The 23,156-nt window shown below is 41.6% G+C and overlaps 1 protein-coding gene across 2 annotated transcripts in view; it reads right to left on the reverse strand.

Moving 5' to 3' along the window:
* The window catches only part of WASF3 (WASP family member 3), a 121,902-nt gene extending 100,646 nt beyond the window's left edge, over positions 1 to 21,256 (reverse strand). The window contains exon 1 of one of the 2 annotated variants that reach the window (XM_081127184.1): positions 21,123 to 21,256. The gene's annotated coding sequence lies outside the window, so the exon portion shown is untranslated. The remainder of the gene's footprint in view (positions 1 to 21,122) is intronic. The other variant, XM_081127183.1, reaches the window with a different exon arrangement.
* Positions 21,257 to 23,156: the final 1,900 nt, after the last annotated feature.

The raw sequence follows: 23,156 nt of genomic DNA on the forward strand, positions 1-23,156 counted from the left end.
TGAAAATCTAGACAATATGCTTCCTTTCAAAACACCAACTGCTTACAGAGGAAAAGAAAGAAACAGACAAATGATCTTGCCAAGAACCATTTCTGTAGTTTCTCTAGGAAGAGTAGCCCTTTCAGTGTCTACAAAGATTTAAATTCAATCCTTGATTGCATTGATGATATACTTTTATTTCTTTAAAATTGAATTCTAGAACAAAAAAGAGCTCAGAGAACTCTAATTCAGTTGTTTCCAACTTGTGCAAGTATCAGGACCCCAATGCAATGCTAAAAAATTTTTGAGAATCCTTACAACAGTTGCATCTAGTGACTGAAAAAGTAAAAAACAAAACAAAACAAAAAAACCCTGCAAGAACTCAGTAATTCTTTTAAAGCACCTACAAACAGATAAAATGGTAAAACATAAATCTAATATTTCATTACAGAGCTAGTTAATGTCAGAATTAGGTCTGATACCAAGTCTCCAGGTTTATGAAACAGATGAGGCTCTAAGAACCCAGAGCATGATTCATCACAGAGGAAGGTTTTTAAAGTATCCCAACAATTCTCTTAGGAACCAGACAAGCTGATCTTAACATTCTTATAGGAAAAAAAAAGCAAAGATAGACAAGAGCATTCTAAAAAAGAAGGCTACAGAGCATCCCTATCAGATGCCTATGGACCCTGAGAATGAAGATACCTACCAAGAAGGGCTCCTGGTGGCTAATTGGGCTCAAATTTTAAAACAGAGCCTATAGCGCAAACTGCACTTCAGGAAAATGCCTGCACTAACTAAGCGCCTGCCTTCACTCTGAACTGCCTGCCTGGATGTGTTCCTGCCATCTGAGTCAACCCTTATAAAGTAGTTCCTGGAATTGTATTTCAACCAATAGGGCTGAGACTTTCCCCATCTAATCAGAGCTGCACAGCTGTATCATCTTCACCAACCAATCAGAGCAGCTCCATTCTGACCAATCAGAACAGTGCTTTTTGGACCAATCAAACTGTGAGAATTTGGAATTCTCATTTACATGAGAATGGACCAATCAGGGACCAGGGCTGGCCACTTCTCTGTACATCAGTAAGCATCTCTCTAGCTTAGGTATCACACTTACCCTTTCACCGAGAACTGACTGGAGTAGGGCCGAGCAGGAGTGCGGTGGGCAGAGTGGAGCAGAGGAGACTAGAACAGAGCTGTCTGGCCAGAGAGGGGTGTCGTCCGAGGGCCACCCTGCAGCCCTGCCTTTCCCCAGTCATGCTGTATTATAATTGAGCTGTTTGCACTAAATAAAGTTTCCTTCTTAACCTCCCCAAATTGGGGATTCCTGTTGACATTAAACTGGTGCCAACAACCACTGATTGACATTCCGAAATATTGCATGGCAACAATAATGAAAATACTGTGGTGCTGGGACAGATTAGAAAATTCAGAAATTGACTAATACATACTAGAAACTCAATATAAAATACATGTGGTACTGAAACCACTGAGGTAAGTTTTATTCATTAAATGCTATTATAACAACTTAGTACCCATTGGGGGGGAAAATCAAGTTGAGTCCTTACCTTATACCAAAAAAAGTTCCAAATGAAGCAAAAATGTACAAAATGAAACCACTAAGGAATCTGAAGAAACACAGAAATTTTTAAAAAATAATCTTGTAGTGGAGGAGGTCTTTCAAAACATGATTTAAAACAACAGAAGCTAAACATTAAATTACATGGAAAAAATAAAATATTATTTTATTACAGAAAATTCTATAAACAAAGTCAAGATTATACATTAAATGAAGTCTCTTCAGAGTATTATATTCTAATCCAGGTTCTAAGCCATCCAAAGCACAACACTCTTCTGGTATTCCAAGAATCCCAAATCGTCCAGAAGAAAGTTTTAAAACAACAGAAATTCAAATCTAACAGAACCCATTTAAAACCTTTCTTTCCTGCCTAGGCCTATAAAGTGATACTTCTATAGCACCATCTTCAGCTACTACCTCCACTCATTTTAGAAACAATCAGCCATAAAATAAGGCCATGTCTTTCATTATGTATTTAGGGCCACAGTTTAATTTTAGCAAAACATATGCACAGTAAAGCAGTAAGAGGTCAGTAAGTTTTTTCAAAACAAGCTTGCTCTGGGATATATGGTCTGACTGTCAACATAATATGCAGGTTCAGCAGTGAATGCTCACCAAATTTCTAACTTCAACAGAGATTACTGAGCACCTACTGTCTGTAAGGTATTACGCCAAATGCTAAGAACCAGTCTTCTGCTTTCCAGAAGCTTACAACCTAATTTCTTATTAGTCAAACAAACCATGAAGATATCTGCTTATCAACACCAAGAACATATGTTATGCTTCAATTTTCAAATCTCCCCATATTACTAACCAAATAAAGCGAAATTATAGTTCTCTAACTTATTACCATGTGATTTTTTAAACTAGTTTATAAGTGTACCTAAGTGACTTAGACCAAACTCTGAAGAAAAGACTGCATGGCATATGAGCTGCATAAATGAGGTACTCCATCCCCAGGGTAATGTAAATGGCAGCTCTTTAAATTCAGATCATTATTTCACTCTGGCCAGTGTTGCTAAGCGGTTAGAGGATTGGCCCTCACACCCAAGGGTTGCAGGTTTGATCCCCGCCCGTTCAGGACACATATAGGAGGCAACCAATTGAGGTGTCTCTCCCACATCAATGTTTCTCTGGCTTTCTCTCTCTCTCTCTCTTTCTCTTTCTCCCTCTCCTCCCCACCCCTCCTTCCCTTCCACTCTTTCTAAAAATAAATGGAAAAAATATCCTTGGGTGAAGATTAACAAAAAATAAAAAATAAATAAAAATAAATCCAGATCATTAGTTCAGTATCATCTTGATCCCAAAACCATGTTATTATTCCCATGGACTTTGTCCCCTTTACCCATATCTGGTATTTTTCCAATTTCTTATCAAGTCACCTTTCTTTTGGACATGAAAATGTTATTTATTGTAATTATGTGTTGGCTTACTTTAGCTTTTCTTTTTTTGCTTTCTTCACTATTTTTTAACCTGTATTCCATTTATTAGAAGTTCAGTTTCCAATAAATTCACTCACTTTTTTATAGCACATTTACATTTTGAAAGGGGATTGATGAGTAGTAGCTAAAAATTTGTAGCACACTGCCAATATTTTGACATGTATAATGTTTTTTCACTAAATTCATTGGGGTGCCATTGTTTAATAAAAGTAGAGGTTTCAAGTGTACAATTCTATGATGCATTATCTGTATATTGCATTCTACACTACTGCTTGGGAAAATCCCATAAATTACATATTTTATGATGGAAGCTCTGGTTCAGAGGAGGAAATTTGCCACCCTACTGCTATATTTTCCCAGAGGATAAAATGCTAGTATTCCCTCATTCCCTTGGCCATCTAGCATGACCTATCAGAACTATCAAAGGAGTAAAAAATATTTTCCTTTTTTTTATTTACAAAGACTTTGAAACAGTTAATGACTTTCTGTAAGGTCAGACTTCAGGGCCATGCTGACCTTGCTGACTTTGCAAGGGGTTCCAAAACCTCTTTTCCTATAGGTACCTTCAATACACAAATACTAGCAATTAAAATTCCTGAATAGTTATCTCACGTTTCTTTTGCTGCCTGTGAATATTCCCTTGATAACATAAAACTGAAGAATATTTTAAATTCCTTATTTTAAGGAAATGACTGAACTCGAGACAAATCATCCTTTTACCTGGTAATTACAAATACATGAATGAAATTATAAGTAAGCTCCAATAAGCTGTCCTTATTAATTTCTGTAATAAATAATTCCACTGGTTAACAACCAGAACTCTCACTATACTGCAGTGAGTGCAGCAAATACAGATTAGATTAACAGAGACCATATAGTCTTAATTCCAGATCCTATGACTACTATTTCATAAAAATTATGTCAGCCCTGGCTGGTGTGGCTCAGTTGGTTGGGCATCATCCCATGCACCAAAAGGCTGCTGGTTCAATTCTGGTCAGGCTCATGCCCAGGCTGTGGACTTAACCCCCGGTGGGGGCGTGCAGGAGGCAGCCAATAGATGTTCCACTGTCACATTGATGTTTCTCTCCTCCCCTTCTTATCTCTCTAAAAATCAATAAAAATATATTATTTTTAAAAATTATGTTCACTGCTGCCCAGCCAGGCATGGCTCAGCGGCTGAGCATCAACCTAGGATCCAGGCAATCAGGGTTCGATTCCCGATCAGGGCACATGCCCAGGTTGCAGGCTCAATCCCCAGTCAGGGGCGTGCAAGAGGCAGCCGATCAATGACTCTCATCATTGATGTTTCTCTCTCTCTCTCTCCTTTCCTCTCTCTGAAATCAATAAAGATACATTAAAAAAAATTATGTTCACTGCTTAGTTCTGGAAATTAAAATCACACTTTTACTCTAAAAATAAACACTAGAAAAGTACTCTTGGCAAGCATTTCCCAGGAATTAATAAGCAGACACACTCCTTTGCCATAGTCAGGACCTTGCATAGTAAAGATCTTGAAAATCCTGAGATGTTTCATTTGTGTTCCAGCAGAAACCAGTTAGCCCTCAAGAACAAGCAGCAGGATAAGGCTCCACCATTCTGTCAATTTACTGATCCCTTACAACTAACTCACTAATCTTTGTTAGAAAAAGAGGCACCTACAGAAGTGCCTTTGTTATAAAGCTTGCTGGACTCCATAATCCAGCAAAACCAAGTGTGTCTTTTCTTTGGGGGGGAGGGGCCACCAAGCGTACCACTTAAAAGAGGTTTAAGTAAACATTAGGCAAAAATGTAGCATCTAACTTCAGAAGGTCATAGACTCAATGGCTTGAGCCCAAATGTATTTCACTGAATTGAGTTTTTAGGGCCTTTGGGGCGGTTCACTCCTCTGGTAAACCTTCTGAACTTCTGCACTCCTAAGCTTTCTGGCCTATTTAAGCAGCAACCATAACCCTGACTCCTACTACTATCTGCTATGGATATCTGAGGAGACTGAAACAGTCTTTACACAGCCGCCCCATCAGAAGAGCACAGAACAACAAAGCCAGGGCAGCTTCAAAAGACTGTCCAGGCTCTAAGAAAGGGAAAAAGGACACTCTATAAATGTAATACAGAAGGGTAATTTCAAGAAGTCCAAACCCCACAGTACAGTGTGTTCAGGGACACTTTTCTGGAAAGCTTTTCAAAGAAGCAACAAAAATAAGAACTATAATCAAATTCATAATTTAAAAAATAAATAATTTTCAATGGAGTAAGGAATTTTCAATGAAAATACCACCTAGCAGAAAAAGAACTCCTGCGTGGGTTTAAGGAGCCCTGTGGCCTGGCTTCCCTAACTTCTGCCTACTCTGACCAACTGGGAACTCTTCTGCATCATTACCCCACAGAATAACAAGGCCGTTCCGGAGCAAGCCCTCTACTACCAGCAGGAATTCCGGAACCAGCTTTCTGCACTGGCTGTGTGTGACCATGTGAACTTTTCTCACCCATGGGGGGGTCTCACCCATTAAGGAAAATAATTCCGCCATTTCTGATCCTCGCTCCCCACTGCCTTTGGAACTTGGCCCATGCAAACCAGGATCATGTGAATAATAAGCCACCATATAGGATTGCTGTAAGCATCAAATGTGATGATATAATTAAGACACTTATCACCAAAAATCACACAAACTCGTATGAAAACTGAGACGTTATCTGCACTTTACCTTAGTTGTTACGCTTTCACTAAAACCCCAGGCTTCACATTTCTAACAGTGTTAATTTCTTTCAGCCCCATTTTCAACATCCACAGAGGTGCCTGTAATCATCTTTATTACTGATTATGTCCTCAAGGTATCTATCCCACTAGAAGATATGTTGATAGTTTAACAAGACATCTAAGCTCTTCTGCTCCTCTCTTTTGAAGGTGTGGTCTCAAAACACACACAGATCTGAAGCTTTCTTCGGGATTTTCTTGCCCTTGTTGCTCTTTATTCTGCCAATTATTGGGCAATTTTCTATTCTCAGTACAGGGCTCAACCTTTTATTTCTAACTCAAGTGGTCTCCTTTACTCCTTACAACAACTCTGGGGGTAGACTTGGTTTTCTTAGATGAGGAAGTCAAGGTTCACAAAAGTTAAGAAAACCCTCCAAACCACAGAGCTAATAAATGGCAAAGCCTTGATGGGAACACAAATCAGTCTGGCCCCAAAGCCCCTACTCTTCACAAGGTTGCAATTACGTCTCATCGGGTCCTGGGGAAATCAATCATCTAGCCCTGAACCTGAAATCAATAAGGAAGTAGGTCCAGTCAAGACCATCCACATATGACTACATATATGTACATCCCGTTATGTTCCAAAAAGACAGCACTTTATTGGAAGGAGGTGGGGGAAAAATAGAAACATTAAATGAGCTAGAAATGACACACATACAAAAGGCATCCCTTAAAGCACTTAAATAATCTGCTTCAGGTAAGCCACAAATTTGATCTAAAAACTTGTAACGGGGAATCTGCGGTATTACAGAATTCAGTGTCTGCAAGCCACACATCTATCAGCTACTCAAAGAAAGAGCCTTTATTCCTGATTCTATGACCCAAAAGTAAGTTCAGCCAACATATTTAAATCCACACCTGCTAATAATATTTCAAAGCAAAAGCTGAACAATCACCATGGCATATTCCTCTTTTTTCAATACCGCAGTCCCCCCTTATCCACCGTTTCACTCTCTATGGTTTCAGTTTCCTGTGGTCAACCATGATCTGAAAACATTAAATGGAAAATTCCAGAACAATTCATATGTTTGAAACTGCATGCCATTCTGAGTAGCATGATAAAATCTCAGGCCATCCTGCTCCCTTAGCATATGCTCCATGCCCATCTCGGTCATCACATCAACTGTCACGGGATCAGAGCTTGTATTTAAGTTACCCTTATTTTACTAGAAAATGGTCCCAAAGCATGGGAGTAGTTATGCTGGTAATTTGAATATGCCAAAAAGAAGCCATAAAGTGCTTCCTTTAAGTGGAAAGGTGAGTACAATACAATATTTTGAAAGAGGGACACCACATTCAAGTAATTTTTATTACAGTATAGTTATAATTGTTCTATTTTATTAGCTATTGTTGTTAATCTCTTACTGTGCCTAATTTATAAACTTTATGATAGGTATGTATAGGAAAAAACATAATATATATAGGATTTGGTACTATATGTGGTTTTAGGCATCCACTGGGGGTCTCGGAATGTATCCCCTGCAGATAAGGGGGGGACTACTTGTATTGCAAATGGTCTCTTCTGTTCTTTTGATAGCAAAACCTAGTTTATAGCAAATGATTGTCAGGGAAAGAATCTGTAGGAGACACTCATTAAAAGCAAAAGCCAAGTGGTTTAAATTGTCTTCTGTTGATAATAAAGTGACTTGAGACCCCCGCCCCTAAGCCACAAAGCAGTAGTTTTGTAACTTTAAAAAAGAACTTTTTTAAAAAATAAAATTTTCATTGGAACTCCAAGCAGCTAGAGGAAGTGGCTCTGGATGAAACAAGAGTGGCTCTGGATGAAACAACTGATTTCTCCACCCTGACTTGTCTAAAACTTGACAAGTCACTCGTGACTACTCCCTGTCCTTTTCTGACATTTACAGCTAACCCGTTTCCTACTGCTTCCTTCTACCACAATAGGAATTTGTGAAGCTTATCCCTATTTTCCTTCCAAAAGTAGCAATCAGCAGCAAAGGTTAAAGTCAGAACGACAAGGCTATTAAATACATACGTATATACGTATACATACAGGAAATCTCATGGCAAAGAAAAAACAGCAAACTAAGGAAATTGAAGCAATTTATATATGGAAGAAAATATTAGTGACTTAAAAAAAGTTATAAAACTATTCTAGACTTAGCTTCAATACTCTATAACCAGGGAGACAGCATTAAAATATAACCTTAGGCCCTGGCTGGTGTGGCCCAGCTGTTCGGGCATCATCCCTGCACCAAAAGTCTGCGGGTTCTGTCCTGGTCCGGGCACGTGCCTGGGTTGCGGACTGGATCCCCGGTGGGGGACGCGCAGGAGTCAGCCCAAAGATGTTTCGCTCTCATGTCAATGTTTCTCTCTCTCTCCCCCTCTTACTTCCTCTCGATCTAAAAATCAATTTTAAAATCTTTAAAAGAAATCAGATATAACCTCAGGAGATACGGCACGTAAGGTTTCTGATTCTGAGAGGGAGAGAAGGGAACAGATCAAATCCTATGGCCAACTCACACCACTCTGGGCTCCTCCTTAATAAACTTTATAAAAATGTGGTCTCACTAGTTAACTGTTCATGTCCCTATCACTTCAGAAATTCTGGGAACTTAAATTCAAGCGAAATTTGTTAAATCTTATGATTTATTTTAGTACTTTAATGAGCAGACTAGGATAAATCAAATTCTACTCAATTGAGGAACAGAAATTACATTCCATCCATCCAGATAAGGGTTAAGGGTCCCTCATTTCATCAACAACCAATGCCCGCAAAACAAGCATAATCGTTAAAAAAGAGAGAAGAAAAGGAATTCAAAATTTACCAGAAATAATTTAAGACTGACACCAGAATTGGGGGTTTGGCAGGGCCAACAAGCACCAAAATATAATATATGAAAGCCAACACTTCAGAAATGTGAATGCTAATTGGACTTACAAAATAATATGAATCTAATGCTTGGCTGGTTTTATACAAAGCCCATTGAAAGTGTCATACTATTCATTAAGATTCTTTCAGACATTCCTGATAGAAACGGAAAACTACACGTATTTTCAAGCTACATTATGCTACAGCACTTCTGAGGGAAAAAAGCCATGAAAGCCAATTTCTGGACACATTCATATTAATAAGTGTTCCCTACTACTCTTCTAAAAGGAAAGTTTAAGAGGTTATTTTTAAATGAAATCTTATGTATTAGAAAAGCAAAAATACAATAAGAAGTTACAGGAAAAGCAGGCATCTCCAATTTTCAGCATCTAAGGTTTCAAAAATGCAGCCTTCTAGAAATCATCTATTTTTCAGCATGACTCAGTTTCATTTTTTCTGGACTCATTCATTCCTTTCCTTTGCTAATTCGCTCACTTTTGATGCCCATGCATCATCGGTATTCACACTAACTGTTAGGAATGTCGTCTCCTATCTGCAGAACAACCTGAAATATAAGTATCTCCTCAGTAAGAGAGAAGTACTTTCAGCCTTATCTCCTATCCTTGGCACTTTGATGTAACATCTGTCTGGAACCAGGTTATTCACCTACATACTCAATGGAACATTAAAATAATTGAATTTTATTTGTCTACCATCCAAAATTACTCAATAAAAGATAAACAAAAAAATATTATTATAATTAAATAATTTGCTTATAACGAATCACCATCATACTTCCCCTTCTCTAGCTTGGATCTGTTATTTACTTTTGTATTTTAATCTAGTTTCGCTCTTACTGTTTTACAGAGACTAAATATTAGTTTAACATTCACATAGCACCCTGCCTAGTCCTGGCGGGGTGGCTCAGGTGGCTGGAGAGTCATTTCATACATCAAAAGGTTGCGGGTTCGATTCCTAGTTAGGGCAAGTACAGAAGGTGGCCGACTGATCTCTCACATCACATCTCTCACATCTCACTTGACTTGGGATGGTGAACAAACAATCTAGTATACAGATGATGTATTGTAGAATTGTGTACCTGAAACCTGTATAATTTTGTTAACCAGTGTCACCCCAATATATTCAATAAAAAGGGGGGAAAAACAAAGTCACTGTTTTTCTACTTAAGAAAAATCATCAAAAATGAAATTAAGATTCCCCAAATGATTCTTTTGTGCAAATTTGGGAATTACTGAGTTATAACTTTTGCAAGACAGCAAGAACAGAAGGTGAATAAGAACATGATACCCCACCATTCCAAACTATCAGTATGACTTTAGCTGTACCCCATAAATTCGATATACAACATTTTTATATTAACTCTACTCAAACTATTTCCTCAAGTTTTCAAATTCCCATTGTAATATATCTTCTGTGACCCATGGGTTATTCAGAAAAGATCTGCTAGTTTCATTTTGCTATTGATTTTAGTTTAATTTAGAGAACACTATTCTGTTTGATTTCAATCCTGTGAAATATACTGAGACTTGCCTTTGCACCAGAAGCTGACAACTTGGGTGAATGTCAAGCAACATTGGTAAAAAAATGTGTATTCTGTGGTTAGGGGCAATGTTTAGACAGGCAAAGCAAGTTTATTAACTATGTTGCTCAAATCTTCAATATCCTTACTAAATTTTGTTCCATCAGTTACAAAGATGGTGTAAAACAAAAACTCCTTCTATGATTATGAATGTAGCTATTCCTTTTAAAGCCTGTATTATAATCACTAAAATTTGTTTGGGATGATTTAGACACTATTATAGAGAACAGAAATGTGAATAACCCGGCTAGGTGTGGCTCAGCGGTTGAGAGTCGACCTAGGATCCAGATGATCCAGGTTCAATTCCCAGTCAGGGCACTTGCCCGGGTTGCAGGCTCAATCCCCAGTTGGGGGCGTGCAGGAGGCAGCCGATCAATGACTCGCTCATCACTGATGTATCTCTCTCTCCCTCCCTCTCCTTTCCTCTCTCTGAAATCAATAAAGATATATTAAAAAGAAAGAAATGTGAGTAACCAATAAAACACTCTCTACACTAACAAAAATGGCAGCTAATTATTATCCAAAATGGCTTAATATCACCTCAAAAATAAAAATAATTTTATAAACATCCTCCAAACTCTAACCAGATCATATCCAGTAATTCCAGACAGCAGATCAATTTGCTTAATTCCTCAGAGGTACATTTTACAACTAATTCATGCTGCTGGGCTTGTGGGAAAAGTCAGCAATACTCTGCAATATGTTCTATGGACAAATTACTGAGACTTTTCTTCAGCCGTATGGTATTTATTTGTCCAGACCGAAGTTGCCTTGGCCCACCTCTCTGGCAGGACATCACCGCCACCCCTTCAGTGCCCACTGCACTGTATCCCTCTGGGCCTTGATGCTGTCTTAAAACCATTCTCCCACAGTGCTCCCGAGAGCACTCATTATGACCTGAAACCCACTGCACCTCTGCTCTGTAGTAGAATCTTTGAAGATCTGGCTGAGTGTCTGTTTACATGGTCCTTCTAAGAACCCCAGAGCTCAGGTATAGAATAGCCAGATATAGATTAGCATCCTCCATTTTCTCAGGTCAGGCTTATCTGCCAGTTTGCATCAAGCATCCTCCTGTGCAATCCCAAGGCACTTTTTGCTTTTCCACTGGTCACTGTACACCACAGTGATCTTTTCACTTCTTATGCTCGGCGAATACACTGTCAGCCCCTCCAAGGCAGGAACCATTTAATTGATCTTGGTATCCTCAGCATCTGGCACTGCCAAGCATGTAGACACACGCTCCTTCCACTCTTGATCCCTCCAATCTGTTCTCTATACAGCACTCCTGTTGATCCTTTTAAAATCTAAGTCAAAGGATACATCATTTCTCTGCTCAAAACATTACAATGTCTTTCCATCTCAAAATAAAATGCAAAGTGCCACCACAGTCTATGGGACCCCACATGATCTGGCCCTTTATTTCCTCTATGACCATACATACCCCACTTACTCACACTGCCCTCCTTATACCTCAAGGGCCTTTGCACTTGCTATTCCTTCCCCCATAAAGGCTCTTTCCCAAAATATTTGCCTGACTGGCTCACTCCTTCATCTTCATTCACACCTCTACTCAAATGTCACCTCAGGAACACCTTCCCTGACCACATTGTCAAAAACAGCAGTTCTTGGCACTCTCTTCCCTTGCTGGCTTTTCTTTTTTTATAGCCATTACTATGACATATATTAATGTTTATTTATTATCTTTCTCTCCCACTAGAATGTAATCACCAGAAGAAAAGACAGAAATTCATCCTCTAAAACACAGCTGAGGATGGAGGCCGCAGCAGCAGCTGCCCAGAAGAGGGGGAGACTCTGGAGCAGGGGTCAGAGACCAGGGCCCCCACCGAGGTTTGGAAATGAATGAAGAAATGGCAGAGGCTGAAGGTTGCAGGCATGTATTTTTCGAGGCAGAGTGATGAGGAAATCTAGAGATGGCAGTGGAACTGGTGGGAACAAAGGCAGGTCTGCTGGCCTCTGCCCATTGCATCTATGAGCAGCACCACACTCTGTCGGGTGCTCTCCCAAAGCTTCTATCATAGCCTTGCTCTGGGTCCTCTGAAGGAATATTTGCTGTGAAGGGTCAGGTAATAACTATTTTAAACTTTGCAGGTTAGACAGTCCTGCCCCAACCACTTAACTCTACTCAACTCTGCCTTGTAGCAGGAAGGCAGCCACAGACAATAGTGAACAAATGGGCATTCTGGGTTCCAACACCATTTTCTACACAAAATCAGGCAAAAGACAAGATGTGGCCCACAGGCTGTAGTTCACCAGCCCTTGTTCTAGAACAAGCTTGGCATACAGTACATCGACTGAATTAATCAATCATGTCTTTGTTCCTTTAAAGGTCTCAAAGCTACCTTTAACTGACAACATAAAATACCAGCACTCCAAGCTCATGAGAAAAGATAATGTCAAACTAGCTAGCTTCTATACATCTTTTACCAAAAAATCCATTTGATATTATATTCCTGAACAGCTGTTTGAAGGATATGCAATTCTTGCCATAAGAAAGTATATAAACCATGTTAGTCTGGCCCTGTGCAGAAATTTTTTTAGGTGTACTTAACTTCATGTAAGCACATTACAATAATCAAACTCATAAGAGCCACTGCTCTAGATGCTATAATAATGCTACTGAGCATGTCACCCACTATATAACCTATATGAAGGCCCACGTGTGAAGTCAGGGAACACATTAAAAAAAAGAAATTAGCCCGGCCAGGCGTGGCTCAGTGGTTAAGCGTTGACCTAGGATCCAGGCGATCAGGGTTCGATTCCCGGTCAGGGCACATGCCCGGGTTGCGGGCTGCAGCCAGTCAATGACTCTCTAATCATTGATATTTCTATCTCTCTCTCTCCCTCTCCTTTCCTCTCTCTGAAATTAATAAAGATGTATTTTTTTAAAAAGAGAAAAAAAAGAAATTAGTGTGTTTGTTATGGATGGTGAAAACTCCAGTGCAGAGCTAAAGATGTTTCCCTTTCATTTTGACCATCAGGATGCTCAGCCAAGTTCCTATCAGCCTGTGGCAGATTGGTTATGTAACCATTATCCATCCAAGTGCTCTCTTCTCCAGGGTTCACAGCTAGACTACATTTTTTAGCCTAAACTAAGTTAAATGAGATCATTTCTGAGTCAGGCCAGGGGACTCACATAAAGCCACTTGCCAGGTCACCTAGGCAGGTTCCCCCTTCCTACTGAAGGCTGAGTCACAAGGTAAAAGCCTAACTACCTGAATGGCCCTGTGGAAGACCACCCCACGAAAACCCCAACACTCAACTTCAATAGGGATGAGAAACAGAGGTTTCTTGTGCTAAGTCACTGAAATCTTGCATTTAATAAAGTTAGCCCACTACATGTAGAACACTGGTCTGGAAGGCTTGAGCATCATTGAAAGTATAGCTTTTATTCTTTTAATTCCTGCTCTCCATATAATTTTGATTCTCATTGTTTATATTCAGCTTTATTATTATGAGTATTTCCATAAACTAATTCAAATCTTTATTTAATGGGGGACAAGAGAGACAAACCTTCACTGTACATGTTCAATAAAAGCATAAGCAACTTAAACAATAAAAATTTGGATAAAGTACTTATTCCATCTAGTCAAAACTATTTGTAACTTTCACTGATACACAGTTGATCTAAGTTATATCAGTGTCCAAAAGAGAAATAACCAGCCTGAGTAAATATTAAAATGTAAGGCAATAGCCCGGCCGGGCATGGCTTAGCAGTTGAGCGTCAACCTAGGATACAGGCGATCAGGGTTCGATTCCCAGTCAAGGCACATGCCCGGGTTGTGGGCTCGATCAATGCCTCTCTCATCATTGATGTTTCTATCTCTCTCTCTCCCTCTCCTTTCCTCTCTCTGAAATTAATATATATTTTTTTTAAAAAAGTAAGGCAATACATTCCATCTCAGTGATATGTGACAATCATTAGAAACCAAATAGCCTAAGAAATTAAGCCACAAACTTCCAAATTCCTAACAAGAATAAGTAACCATAAATGTAGCTTAAAAGAAAAATTCTGTTCTAAACCCTTTCATGCCTAATCCCTATACAATGTTTTCAAATGTCCTCCTAAGGTTTTGTTGTTTCCATAATTTTTTATTTTTTGGAAGAGTTAAGTATAGAGGGAACTGGACGTGTCAGAAATGGAAGAAGTGTTTAATTAGCCTATGTAACACAATAGACAAACAGCACAGAAACTATGAAAATTTTAATTATGGCTCAGGCTCAGGTACGAACTTCATTATCACTGATAAGTCTTGTAACCATGCAAAATTATAATGCCAACTTTTAAAAAGGAGTAACATTTTGATAATCTTCCTCCCTGGGAAACTGCAGTGTGATTCACATTTTAGTAAAGCCTTTGGGAACGATGGTGTTTTCAGTGTGCAATTCAAGTCTGAAGCAGTGACTGGGGAGTTCGGGCGTTTCTGTGTATTTCTGGGTTTTAAATCAAAATCCAGGATAATTAATTCCAAAATATGTACAAAAATGGGAGGCAAATAATATGGAAAACAAAGAACCAAGATATGCTTTAAATTCTATAGGGTTGGTCACAGAATAAAATGTGTTTTTCTATTTCTGTTGAAAATGGACAAGTATCCTATATTGGAAAATTACAATTCCTCCCAAATAAATTAAGATCTTACTTTGAAGAATAGAAAATAAGTATGTTCATCCTCATTCTCAGTTAGCTATACAGCAGCCTGTCTCAGAATAGACAACATAAACATAAGTCGCTCCCTCCCTCTCTACCTTGTGACCTTTCTTGTTACTGTCACCCATCAGATTGGACCAGATACTTCTCCCCCGTGTTTAGACTCTGCTCCTTCCGTGTACCACAGGGAGCAACTTAAATCCATGAGCCTCTCCATAAGCATTAATTCTAAATTGAGGAAAGAATATGGGTCAGCAAAGAGTTACAAAGTCAATCCAGAGCTGAAACCTGCCTAGGTAACATCCTAACACCTGACTACATAACAAAACAGGCAAAAAAACAGAAACAAATGTGTCGCATGGGTATTTGGGGAGCTGAAAAAATAACTAGTATTAGCAGGGTGAAATGACTTAGGCCGTTTTCTAAATTACATAGTAGTGACGGTGTTAGGCTTATTGTATGTTCGTGACTCAATACATATGACACATTCAGTCAATGAAAAAGTATTTGTTGAGGATCCACTATGTGCAAAGAACATACCCATTTCATCCACTTAACTGATAAAATATAGCCACATGGATTCCAGGGCACAATCACACCCTTTTATATTAAAATATAATTTCGCTGAACTGTTCATGTGCACAAAATGGATAACAGCACTCAATGAGATGATGCTATGAGCTGAACTAAAATGGCACTGCTGTAGCACAGTAATAAAATCTTCAGCATGCACTGAGCAGAACCTTTAAAAACCCAATAGGGCTTTCAATTGCTAGAAAAAGGAAGTACTCAAGACCAACTGAAAAGAAATATAAAGTAAAAACTAAAAGAAAGAAAAAAGTTAAAATCCATAAAACACCGAAAAAGTTCAAGAACATTATAAACAACAGATATTTTTAGGTCAATTTCAAGACCACTGGCTCCAACAGGTCAGATGGCATGCTAAAAACAGGCCCAAGGGGAAATTTCACAAGCAAAAAGTTGAGAAATGATCCCAGGTGCTAAGCTCAGAGTCAAGGCCTAGAAGCTCTAGTAGACCTGAAAGATGAGAAAATGTCCTGGATATTTGGGATGTTTAAAAGTAAAAAAAAAAAAAAAAAAGTCAACAAAAGAAAAGAATTCACCTCAAAGAGAAGAGGCACAGGTCCAGGGAAGAAGAACCAGAACAGGGCTGGCTCCAGAGATCAAGAGTGAAATCTGAGTGTGGAAAAATATTCTAATCTAAGGACACCTATTAAGATAGGACAGGCTCTGATTTTTAAAAAACAAACTGGCCTGAGGTGAGTAGCGGAGAGGAGAACAAAGAACAGGACAGCCAGAGAGGACAGTCACATACAGATACCACCTCCAGAGGACACTAGGACCTAGAAAAAGGCAAGGCACGCCCACAGGACCTCACTCTCAGAAGGACCAACCAGTCCTAAGAAAAGCATGCCCTAAAAAAGGAAGGAAATAAGCGTCTTTAAAAATAATTTTTAATAAATAAATAAGTCACTATCCAAAAAAAATTCACTCTGCACCAACCGGATGTCCCTCTCCACTGAAATATTCAAAAATCAAGTTTTAGAAAGAACTGCCTACCCTGGCTGGCCACACACACACACACACACACACACACACACACACACTGCAGCACACTCTGCATTCACTCTTTAATCCACAGCAATAAGGCTCCCTTAAAACTCTTCTTACCAAAATCAGTAATTATATTCTAGGGCTAAATCCAATGGAAACTCTGAAACCACTATCCAACCAGGTCTCTCTCAAGCAACCTCTCCCTCTGGATTCTTTAACATGCTCAAATCTCTCCATTAAAAAAAAAAAAAAAAAAAAAAAAGGTTCCCCTTTACCCAACCTCCTACAGCACCACCACACTTCTTGAGTTGTCCACACACGCAATGGCTCCACTTCCTGGCTTCCACTTACTATTAAACTCTCTTACAAACTGGTCATCTCCGTCTTGTCCCCATCGCTGTGTTGTCACTGCCGTCACCTATATGACTAACGACCCCCTGACTGTTAACATCCCTCCTTACTGAGGTTCTCCTGGACCATGGCTCGAAAGACATCATTCATGCCCCCCAGGCCCCATCCTTCTCAGTCTCAATATAGGAACCTACTGTCCTCCCTATCTTTCAAACACAAGAGTTCCTCAGATCACATTCTACATCACTCCTTTTCTCATTTACATGCTCCTAGAATAATCTCATCTACCCCAACAGCCTCCATTGACAAACACAGGCAAAAGCAGAGATTTCTAGAGTCTTCCTGTCCACTGCGTCCTTAGTGTCTCAAGGCAAAAGAAATGGCTACTGAGTAACAGAATCATTAGGTAAGTTCAAGTAACTTAAGTATTTATGTCCTAATAATTTAGTACCCATGTGGGAAAAAAGCACACTTCAAATGAGAGAAAAATGAGCATTTTAATTTCATTTTTAATAAACTACAAGTATTTACTAATGGTATATGTACACGTATTGAGCACCTCACAATTTCTCAGACTGAATGTCACCTTCATTTCCTGTTCCACACTGATTTCCATACATGGAACAGGAACCACTGAAAACCTAGCATTACAAAGATGACATCATCAAAAGGAACATAGTACAACCTATTGGAGAAATTGCTAACTACTCTGAACTAGTAGTTTACACGGGGTTGGACAGATGTTACACAGTGCTGGGTTTCCTTCAACAATTTAATATTTTGCATTCCCCCTCTGAGTTCACTGTAGCACCTCAGCAAAGAATTTAGGAACTATGGTGCTAAGAACTGTCAAATGTGTCCCCATTCCAGACGTCTCCTGATATCCAGATCCCTAATGTAGCCAACTGAACACTATGTCCACAGGCACCTTAAACCAGTCATCTTTCCCCCCAAATGGCTGCTATTCCCCATCCTGTTCACTAACGACGGCACCATCACCCCCCTCAACCGTCCAGCGAGAACTCAGTACTTCCCTGAGCTGTCCTCCCTCAACTCCCCCAACACACACACACACACACACACACACACACACACTCTCTCTCTCTCACAACAAACAACAAAGTCGGAGCAATTCTAACTCAAGTGTCCCTCCTTCCAGTCTTGCCCCTTCCATCCACTGTCCAAGAGCAATTTGATTATTTCCTCTCTGGCTGAGAATTAGTCAACTGTTTCCTACTGCTCACTGAGGGGTCCTTGTAATAATCACAAGCCCCACATGACATGGCCCCTAGATACTGCTCCTGTGTCATTCCTGCCACTTCCCTGCCCTTGCACTCTATCACACTGCCAAACTACACTTTGTTTTCAGTTGTTCCAATGTACCGTGTCCTCTGAACGAGCCTTTGTACACTCTCTTCTCTACCCAGGCTCTGACCAATTCCTTCTCTCATACTTTTCTGGGAAGCTTTTTCAATCTCTCTGAATACACTTGGGTCCCTACACTTGGGTTTGGAGTCATCCTCTAAGCTCCTGTGGCTGGCCCCTTGCAGAGCACTTAGCATACACTGCTTTGTAGCCAATGGTTAAATCTGTCCAAGAACAGAGCTAAGCAGTAAGCTCATCTGGTGCTGACAGAGGTGTCAGCCTTGTTTATCTCTGTATCCCCAGAACATATGATGAACTCTGAAGTTACCTAAATGAACAAAGCAAGTACATGAACGGATTAGGTCATTCAGGTGATGCTCCCATGCCCCTCACTGCTTACTGACTCTACCACAGCTCTCACTCCACTACACAAAAATTGCGTGTCTCAGTAGATTATGAACATCTTAAAAGCTCTCACCTCTTGTTTCTGCAACCCCAGTATTAAAATAGTGCTGGTACTTAGCAGAAATTCACTAAATAGTTTCTGAATAAAAAGGGTTACCAAAAATTTTTGGAAGGCTACACTCACAGTATTGTGTGGCTACCTCTGAAGAAAGAAACAAAACTAGGATGGCAATAAGAAGAGGAAAAGGGAACTGAAACTCTCTACTCCATGTATCACAAGTGATATTCAACTTATTTTACGATATGCATTACTCATTTATGTATTATTGGCATACAATATTTCTATATTACCAGGATAAAATAAAGTCATGGGTAAAAACAAAACAAAACAAAAAAAACACCCTGAAGAATACATGGGCTGGAAGCAGCATTTGGTTCTAAACGCCCAAGAGCATGTCCCAAGTAAACATGACCTTAAAGAGGAATACAGGTATGAAGAAAAAAAGACTGAAAGAGAAGCTGAGCATTTAAGTAAAGGTCTGTACAGTATGTGGAGTGACTCCCAAGAAAATATAAGGAATGATGACAGCATATGAGGGGAAAACAATCTGAAGATTCTTCAAAGATAGTTGTCAGAACTCTAAAAGTAGACCACTAGTACTGGCCCACTAGTACAGAAAATTATTCCAATACTTAGGACAATTGTTTTAATCAAAACAATTGAATAACCAAAAGGATATTTGCCACATGCAGGTTCCCACAGTTAAAGTATGTCTACAAAGGCACACTGAGAATATAGAGAGGCTACAATGTTGGCAAGGCCACTTAGCAAAGTGTGTTCCACCTTTATTTTCAGAATTATAAAAAATAGTGTAGCACATCACTGACTATTAGGTCATAAGTTTTAAGCGAACAGATAAAACAATGCTATAAGGCAACTTCATGTCAGCAACTGGAAGTGCAAGAACAATTTTTATATGTATATAGTTCTAGAATAACCTTCTTTTCACTATTTAACAGTGCATACAGGTCAGAGAGTAAATACATAATCAAACTTTCCATCCTAGTGAGCTTTCAACATCTGAAAAGACACAATTCTCGTGGATATAAATTAAGATCTTAAAAAATGAAGAAAAATGAGTACTACACAGACACTACTGGAAAGGAGACCAGACACAATAAGAACTGCCTATGGGAAAGGTCAAACCCAGCTTTCTTTTTGTTTAACCTCTCAAGCAGATAAAAGAGCTAGCTTTAAAGAATCACTGCACTGTTTCACAGCTAGAAAGGAAAGTTGAGTAAAGCATTTACAAAAGAAGCAACTGACTTTGAATAGAATTTGCCCAGGAGGGAACAGAAAAATAAGTCAATTATAACACTCTGAACTTAGTTTTGATAAAGAAGCAGACATTTTAAGTTTTAGACAAACCTAATTTTTAAGATGCAAAATATTTCAAATGGCTAGCTCCTTCCCCTTAAAAATGTGGATTCCGAATCTAACATTAACATTTCATACCCCATTATGCATTTGGTTGGGATAGCTTCAAAGCAAAAACTGGCCTTTTGAATTCTCAGTTTTCTAAAATCTCTGAATTACTGCTTTCAGTGACTGCGATTTTTAAATTAATCTCCAGGTGAGAAAGAATCCCTATTTCTCCCAATGACACGTAAGAAAATAAGGTGTTCTATTCATCCTTAAGCCCATCGCTTAGTTTCTTAATAATTTAAAAACTCTGCTATTCACCAGGGAACTCTCTCTGGCAGAGAGGCTACACCAACAAGAAATCGCCATTGCCCGTAAGTACCACAGACAGAGAGGAAAGGTTTCCAGTAGCTGAATCTCCGCCGCGGAGGAGGCGTGAAAGCCAGGCGCCGCGGCCCCCGCCGGCGCGCAGCCAGTCTCCGGGGACGATCCCTGCAGGCGGAGCCGCTCCCCGGAGCGCAGCCCGCCCCCAGCCCAGCCGCGCGCCCCTCGCCGGTGCCCGAGCCCGGTGGAGAGGCCGGGAGCCTCGCGGGCCCGCAGCCCCAAAGGGGCACCGGGCGCGGGAAGGGGGACGGAGAGGCTTGAGAGGACCTGACCCCGGGGCGGGGGGCACGCGGGGCTGTGCCACTTGCGGGCGAGCGCGAGGGAGAGCGGAACTGGGAGACCTGTGAAGGTCCCGGACGCGGGGCAGCCTCGGGCGTCATGCGTGGAGCGTAAGCGGAGGCCTGGGCGCCACCTGCAGCCGGGCAGCGCGCACCGGGCAGCACCAGGGCCAGAGGGCCGGGGGGCGGCGCGGGTGAGGACGGCCGCCGGGCCGCGCCGCGACGGCGGGAAGCCGCGGTCGGCGCAGGAGCCGAGGAGAAGGATGCAGCCGGACTGCCGGGCGCGGCGCGGCGCTAAGCCGCGGCCCGCAGTGGGCCCCGCCGCCCGCCCGAGCGCGCCCGGCGCGCTGCACCAACTTCACTTGACCGTGGGTCTGCGGGGTCCGGCCCGCGTCCGCCCTCTCCCGGGGCAGCGGCGCGGTCCGGAGTCGAGCAGGAGAGGGGCCAGGGCCCGCTAGCTTGGCCGGCCGGAGTCCGCACTCACCAGTCCGCGGTGCCGCCGCCGGCGCCCGGGCTGCACGCCGAGCTCCATGGTCCGGCCGCCCCGCGGCTGCCGGCGCCCCCGTGCCGCAGCACACCGCACGCCGCGGCGCCAGCGACGCCGCCTCCGGCCCGGCCACGGCCGCGGCCACGCCCCCTCTCGGCGGGGGGCCCGGCCGGATCCAGCGCGGAGCCCAGCCCGGGCTCCGCCAACCGAGGCCCGCTGGCCGGGCCGCTTCTCCAGGATTGGCGAGCGCCTCGGCCAATGGGGCAACGGCAGGGCGCGGAGCGTCGGCGCGGGGCGGGGGATTGCGGGGAAGGTGGCTGTCCCTGCGCCCTCCGCCCGGCGCGGGACGGGGCTTCGGCGGCGTCCTCTCGGGAGGGGGCGGTAGGGCCACTTTGGGCCGAGTGCTGTGTAGGGTTTTGTGTCGCCTCTGTTGACGACGTCCCGCCGCCCTGCAGCCCCTTGAGTTTCCGCCCGCACCCTAACCTTACTGGGTTGTGAGGTCTCGGGAAACAGCTCTATCACCCCGCGTGTTGTCAGGCAGCCCTGAGGGCATCAGAGCGCTGCCATCGGCTGGGTTTATGCCCTTCTCAAGTCTGTTAACATTATGCCCTCAAGACCGTCTCATCTCCGTCTACATATTCTTCCCTTTTTATTCAGACTATCTCCAATCTCCCTCCACCTGGGAGGTGAGAAGATCCACAATATCTATTAAAATAGGACGTCACTGAAACTACCAACCCAACTCCGTGGCAGTGGAACCTAGCCAGGTGATATCTGATGGCTCGGAAATTTAAGAAAAGGAAGGAGGGGAGGGGAGGGGAGGGGAGGGGAGGGGAGGGGAGGGGAGGGGAGGGGAGGGGAGGGGAGGGGAGGGGAGGGGAGGGGAGGGGAGGGGAGGGGAGGGGAGGGGAGGGGAGGGGAGGGGAGGGGAGAACAGAAGCCACGTATGTTCTCTTAGGTCCTGAGGAACAGGAGTTTAAAGGCATCAAATAGAAATGTTATTTTTGTTTTACTTGCATGCCTGTATTTTTTTGTTTTACAAATAAGGTCACTACATTGAAAAACTTATAGGAATAAAGCTCTGATTCCAATAAAGAGTCCAAGAAAAACGAATTCAGGTTGTTTTCCCCTTGTCTTGACAGACCTGTGGTAACTATTCACATCCGTTCCAGTTAGTAACACAGTAGCAGCGAGGAAAAAAGAATAGCAATTCATAACAATTTTAGCAAAGTTGGCAGCACCAGAAACGCAGAAGAAAAGTCATGCACCCCCTTTTTTTGATAGAGAGAAGGGTGAAGGAGAGAGAAACATCGAGGTGAGATAGAAACATCAATTGGTTGCCTCCTACATGCCCCTTACCAGGGATGAGGCTGAACCCAAACCCCACCCCCCATGTGCCCTGACCAGGAATCGAACCTGAACTTTTCAGTGCATGGGACATGCCCAACCAACTGAGCCACCCCGGCCAGGGCCATGCACGGCTCTTTTTGTGTAATGTATTTACTCATGTTCCTTCCAAAGGAAGGATTTTAAAAGTTGTTTTAAGATGACATATACTTAGTTTCGATATCATGTCAATATGAAATATACTAGTAATTAACAAGGTAAACAGGATCTTAGTGAATAATTACAGTGCTCTGTATTTGAAATATTGATACTGGAATGATGTATTTCTGCTGAATTGGCATTCAAATTAAAATTACTTGCCTTCATTTTGTCTTCATTTACCCAAGGGAATAGCTTCCATGTCTATATTTAGGTCATTGATTTAGAACTCAAAAATATGAAGGTATAGGATACCCAGAGTGTGTTTTCAGGGTTGCTAATCACATTTCCCTTTCTCCTCCCTTATTCAGTGACCCCACCTTATATGAACTGCTGCTACATTTAGGTCACTCGCTATTGGCCCTTAATCCTACTGTCCTGAATTGTTCTATATAGGTAAGTCTTATCTCTAATTAGATGGTAAGGTCCTTGAAGGTAATGTCCTTATTTTATATTTCTCTTTTCTCCCCCCATAATGCCTGGTAC

This window comes from Miniopterus schreibersii, assembly GCF_964146895.1.
Source record: "Miniopterus schreibersii genome assembly, chromosome: 2".
Classification (NCBI taxonomy): Eukaryota; Metazoa; Chordata; class Mammalia; order Chiroptera; family Miniopteridae; genus Miniopterus; species Miniopterus schreibersii.